Source organism: Rattus norvegicus, chromosome 19 (genome assembly GCF_036323735.1).
Source record: "Rattus norvegicus strain BN/NHsdMcwi chromosome 19, GRCr8, whole genome shotgun sequence".
Taxonomy (NCBI): Eukaryota; Metazoa; Chordata; class Mammalia; order Rodentia; family Muridae; genus Rattus; species Rattus norvegicus.
In genome coordinates, this window is record NC_086037.1 from 21505807 (window position 1) to 21512454 (window position 6648).

Below are 6648 nucleotides of genomic sequence, written 5' to 3' on the forward strand. Positions count from 1 at the left end.
AAGTATTGCCATCTAGTTCATGAAAGGGTTGAGTTATTGACACGAGGAACTGGGGATGGGCAGAGGTGCATGACTGAGGCTATCTCGGCTCAGTGGCATGCCTTTGGGGACTGATAGTTTTCATCACTGATATGTCATTTGACTGCAGTGCTCCTCTGGAGAGAAGGAGTCTCTTTTGCCAGGGCATCAGGCTCTCCAGACAGGCCTGGAAGGTGGAGGTCTAGAGGCAAGGCCTGCATTCCTCTTCAGAAGCTGCATTTACCACTCTGGACAGTGCTGTAGAACAGGGTCACATATCCAGTTCTACCCTGAGACCTGCTGATAAAGAATGTCTATCCTGGTGCTCGCTACAGCAGCACATATACTAAAATTGGAACGATACAGAGAAGATTAGCATGGCCCCTGCGCAAGGATGACACGCAAATTCGTGAAGCGTTCCATATTTTTAGAAATAATTGACTCAACTGTCAAAGATAATGCAAAGCAGAAAAAGCTACTGGTCCAAAACATACAGGAAATCCAGGACTCAATGAGAAGATCAAACCTAAGGATAATAGGTATAGAAGAGAGTGAAGACTCCCAGCTCAAAGGACCAGTAAATATCTTCAACAAAATCATAGAAGAAAACTTCCCTAACCTAAAAAAAGAGATACCCATAGGCATACAAGAAGCCTACAGAACTCCAAATAGATTGGACCAGAAAAGAAACACCTCCCGTCACATAATAGTCAAAACACCAAACGCACAAAATAAAGAAAGAATATTAAAAGCAGTAAGGGAAAAAGGTCAAGTAACATATAAAGGCAGACCTATCAGAATCACACCAGACTTCTCGCCAGAAACTATGAAGGCCAGAAGATCCTGGACTGATGTCATACAGACCCTAAGAGAACACAAATGCCAGCCCAGGTTACTGTATCCTGCAAAACTCTCAATTAACATAGATGGAGAAACCAAGATATTCCATGACAAAACCAAATTTACACAATATCTTTCTACAAATCCAGCACTACAAAGGATAATAAATGGTAAAGCCCAACATAAGGAGGCAAGCTATACCCTAGAAGAAGCAAGAAACTAATCGTCTTGGCAACAAACAAAGAGAATGAAAGCACACAAACATAACCTCACATCCAAATATGAATATAACGGGAAGCAATAATCACTATTCCTTAATATCTCTCAACATCAATGGCCTCAACTCCCCAATAAAAAGACATAGATTAACAAACTGGATACGCAACGAGGACCCTGCATTCTGCTGCCTACAGGAAACACACCTCAGAGACAAAGACAGACATTACCTCAGAGTGAAAGGCTGGAAAACAATTTTCCAAGCAAATGGTCAGAAGAAGCAAGCTGGAGTAGCCATTCTAATATCAAATAAAATAAATTTTCAATTAAAAGTCATCAAAAAAGATAAGGAAGGACACTTCATATTCATCAAAGGAAAAATCCACCAAGATGAACTCTCAATCCTAAATATCTATGCCCCAAATACAAGGGTACCTGCATATGTAAAACAAACCTTACTAAAGCTCAAAACACACATTGCACCTCACACAATAATAGTGGGAGATTTCAACACCCCACTCTCATCAATGGACAGATCATGGAAACAGTAATTAAACAGAGATGTAGACAGACTAAGAGAAGTCATGAGCCAAATGGACTTAACGGATATTTATAGAACATTCTATCCTAAAGGAAAAGGATATACCTTCTTCTCAGCTCCTCATGGTACTTTCTCCAAAATTGACCATATAATTGGTCAAAAAATGGGCCTCAACAGGTACAGAAAGATAGAAATAATCCCATGCGTGCTATCGGACCACCACGGCCTAAAACTGGTCTTCAATAACAATCAAGGAAGAATGCCCACATATACTTGGAAATTGAACAATGCTCTACTCAATGATAACCTGGTCAAGAAAGAAATAAAGAAAGAAATTAAAAACTTTTTAGAATTTAATGAAAATGAAGGTACAACATACCCAAACTTATGGGACACAATGAAAGCTGTGCTAAGAGGAAAACTCATAGCGCTGAGTGCCTGCAGAAAGAAACAGGAAAGAGCATATGTCAGCAGCTTGACAGCACACCTAAAAGCTCTAGAACAAAAAGAAGCAAATACACCCAGGAGGAGTTGAAGGCAGGAAATAATCAAACTCAGAGCGGAAATCAACCAAGTAGAAACAAAAAGGACCATAGAAAGAATCAACAGAACCAAAAGTTGGTTCTTTGAGAAAATCAACAAGATAGATAAAACCTTAGCCAGACTAACGAGAGAACACAGAGAATGCGTCCAAATTAACAAAATCAGAAATGAAAAGGGAGACATAACAACAGATTCAGAGGAAATTCAAAAAATCATTAGATCTTACTATAAAAACCTATATTCAACAAAACTTGAAAATCTTCAGGAAATGGACAATTTCCTAGACAGATACTTGAGATCCTGTCTAAAACCAGCACAGAAACCCACCCTGCATTCAAAGCATCATCCACCAATTCTCGATTATCTACCATTCTCTCCCTACCAGTCGTTCAGTTTGGAATGGTAGAAGAAAAAAAAAACTGGGACTGATCTTTCTATTCTAAGTACCTTGATCTCTCTTTCCTTAGGTTCACCTTAAGAGTGCATACAAATGGATATCATCATCTGAACATAGTAGTATTATCTACTCTGTATATGTAGCATAATACTGTGCCTATGACAATCTCAAGCTTCCTTGAGTGTTGTTGCCCCATCAAGAAGTGTGATGTACTGAGGCCAATCCCCAGGGATCCTTTCAAGGGATTAGAAGGAAGCCATCAGAGATACTCCACATCATGGATCCCAACAAACAAACTAACAAAAAACAAAAAAACCTGACATTGAACTGTGTGGTGCTGGTCACATACCCTGTTATATTCTGTATGTTACGAGGTTTGTTAATCTTAACAAGTTCCCCAACTATGAGCTTCACATAGGACCCATTAGATTCAAGGAAAATAGGAACAACTATGTGTAAAATGACCCGAGTCAGGGCCCATAGACAGCAGCATTTCCAGCACTTGTGCTTTAGCCCATGTGGATTTTGCAATGAGCTGTGCCTAGCAATGTCCAGTACACAGTTGTGAGCTGTTGCTCTGGTTGAACTGTATTGGTGTGTGCATTCAATGAACTACACTATTTAAATGAATTCAGTGTTCCTGTGGTCTGAGTCCAGACCTCTTGACACCAAATCTTCCCTTCAGCAACACTTAGGAAAAGAAGCTAAGGTTAGGAAAGGTGACATCTTGTCATAAATTATGTGACAAGAGGGATGTCGAAATGATCCCTTGTGTTAAGAATCAAGGTGTCCTCTGTAATATTCAGGTCTATACTGGCCCTGTGCATCAGCTTCAAGGACCCATTTCTGATTTTCTTTGGGGTTCCCGTGATGATGCACTCAGACATGATTGGAAAGAACCAAAACGGTGGTCAGACTTGATTTATAAAATGCAGGCAACATTGCAAACTTATGTTGCAGGATATTTGATTCATATTATCAGCCCCAAGATAGTGTTATTTACTTTAAAAAATTACCTCTGGCAGTTCAGTTCAGCACTAGCACCGATATTTTACCCTAGAGCTTTTTTTGGTTGTTTGTTTGTTTTTTGTTTTTGTTTTTGGATGAACAAGTACTTTCTTATTCTGTGGCCCAGCCCTAGCTCTTACTTCTTTGCACAGTCACAGAGAGACCTCAAACATATACTCAGCCAAAGGCAGGGGAATGTAGAAAAGAGCCTAAGGCAATACCACATAATGACATTGAAAGTGGGTGGCCAAAAGGTGTTATAAAATTCACCTCACTTCAGTGAGTGATGACGTACCAACCTGGTGGCCTACGATTCTGGAATATTAATCAGAATCCTTTCGTCATATTAGATCTTAATAGAAACAAGGAAGCAGTCCTTTCCTGAAGTATATATTCATCATACGTAAAGAAGATATTACATCCATATACAACTCAGAATAGAATTATCCCCCAGACCGGAAAGATCTGGCAACATTAATATTAGCAGCTTCTCCTGTGTTACAGTGGTAAGCACAGAAGAAAGAGGAAGATAGGGCTGAAAACAAAAGCATCAGGCCAGAGCACTGTTTCTCAGGATGAGTTGCCAGGTGAAGATAAATAAACCTTACTAAGTTTAATACAGTATTACATACACTGTTGTAAGTAACTGGAGCCGAGGCTATCCCCAAAGGTTTGCCTGTCTGTGGAATCTGATACCCTAACTCAGGTGTCTTCCCTGGCCTCAGTGGGAGAAGGGGCACCAGCCCTACAAAAACTTGATGTGTCTTGGTGGATGCACACTCTGAGGGATATTCCTCTACTCTCTCAGAGGAGATGGTGTGAGGACATTGGGGAGGAACTGTGGGAGAGAAGTAACAAGAGGAAGGACAGCAATTGGGATGCAAAGTGAATATAAGCCTGTCAGTCACTGCTCTATTGCTGTGAAGACACCTTAACTAAGGTAACTAATAAAAGAATCAGGGTGTGCCCTTGTCTCCAGGTAGATATGTAGCAGAGGACTAGCTTATCTGGGATCACTGGGACGGGAGACCCTTGTTTCTGAGGAAGCTTCATGAACCATGATATTGGAACTTAGGCCTCTGAGGCGGGAGTGAATTGGTGGGTGGAGGAGAAATCTCATAGGGAGAGAGTGTGGGGGACAGAAGAGGGGGCCATGTAGAGGAACATGGAGTGGGAGATAAATTGGAAATGTAGATAAAATAATGAAAGAAAACTAAAAAACATCAACTATGAGTATCATTCTAATTCAAGCCTCAAATAATAAAAACATAAATGCGAGAGTCGCCTGGTCCTGTTCATGTCATCCTGAATCTTAAAATCTTTTTTCCTCCAAATTCCGTGCCACATGAGGTGCACTGACCTGTCAGCTGCCTGCTTGGATGACAACTGCAGCAGCTTCCCTATGCACTTGCTTTGTAGGAGCTCGAAATCTATTGAGCTCCCTTTTCCAAGTTGGAACTTTAATTGGTAAGAGTCTTGCCTTGAGGACACCTTCCACATCTCTACAGTACAGAGGCAGGAGGCTTATCGTTAATAACATTCATCTCCTTAACTATGTCACCCTCCTCTTCAGCACATGACTTTGCTGTGACATTAAACTTCTTAGTGATCTTTTCCACTCTAAGCTGCACATGGTTTTCATGTGTTTGCCCTGTGTGTTGTTCCTTCTCCTGCAGTCTTGAGGAACAGTGACCAAAAGTAACCAAACCACAGGCTCAAAGCCATGTTAATACTGTATTGGGTACTATTTTCACAGAGCTGCCTGAGATGTAAATGGGACATGGAGAATTCGAACATAGTTTGAATCTTAGGCCTTTCACTGGGCAGTCCCTCATCTTCTCTAAAATTTAACCCTATTCTTCTACCATTGAGACCCACCTGCTGCTTAGCTCTTTACCCCTCTGCCGTGGTCTGTTCCATATCTCTTCCTGCCCATGTCTATTCTGAATCTCCTGCTTCAGCTTGCCTCTGCCTATGTCCCTCTCTATGCCCGGAAGTTCTGCCCACATACTTCCTGACGCAGCTCTTGGCCATCAGATCTTTATTACATCCAATCGGCAGTGAGACAACACCTGATACATCTTTTAGCTTGTGTTGAGCTGGTGAGAAGGACAAACATCCACAAAATAGCAAACCTGATGATGGGACATAGAAATGACAAGAGAAATCCTGCCAGCACTTAGCTGACTGCCAGTACAGAACTAACAATTGAAAGTTGACACACCTTAGTACAAAGGGAGGTCACCTCAGCATTTCCCCTTTTACTCCAAGAAATACCTTTAATTTAACATTAATAAGCTAGATAAAATAAGAAAACTTATGAGATGCATCAGGTAAGAATTACTGTCACAATATTCTGTCCATTCGTATTTTGCAAAATTGGAGAAGGTACTTCATTATCTAAATTATATTAGTCTAAAATTTTGTACCTAAATCATTTTCTATCACTTTTTAAGCTTTGTATCCCTTATCTATCATAACTTGCATTTATTAACCGTAATAAGTCTTCTGAGACCAAATGTACTTTCATTAATTCCAAACAATTTAAGCGTTTATGTCTTTCATCCTTAAAATTTGACACATTTTTTGCGTACAAATTTTCTTTTTCTTTTTCTTTATTCAGCTTCCACACGAAGATTATTTTTGCTCTGATTTAGAGCAGGATGCAAGGGTGGAGTGCAGACCTGAGGGGAGGGCAGATGAATGGAGTTGAGCTGCAGGATGTGAGGTTCACAGAGAATAAATAAGAAGTTAAAAAAATTAAGAAATAAGCACAGTGGGGATGAAGCTGTGAATGCTTGGCGTGGGGAGGTTTGGCAGTGGACTGGGCATTTTAGGGGTGGGGTGGGATTGACGTGGGTTCTGGAGTAGTAAGGATGGTGTCTGTTCTTGTCTTTTGGGGAAACTCCTCAGTCTTCTCCCATCCCTCCTCTGCTTCTACCCCCACCTCCAACCGCCATAACTGCCTCCTACCACAGCAGCGGCTTCTGGGCATCGGCCTCTTTCTGCTCAAGCTCTTCTACGTGCTCGGGGGTGGTACAAGCTTTTAAAAGTCCCAGGCAGTGGGCAGACCACGCACACTCTC

The 6648-nt window shown here is 41.1% G+C and overlaps 1 non-coding gene across 1 annotated transcript; it reads left to right on the top strand.

Moving 5' to 3' along the window:
* Positions 1 to 340: 340 nt before the first annotated feature.
* On the top strand, positions 341 to 447 carry LOC134483707 (U6 spliceosomal RNA). Its single transcript, XR_010060591.1, has one exon. It is a non-coding gene; the product is annotated as a U6 spliceosomal RNA (small nuclear RNA).
* Positions 448 to 6648: the final 6201 nt, after the last annotated feature.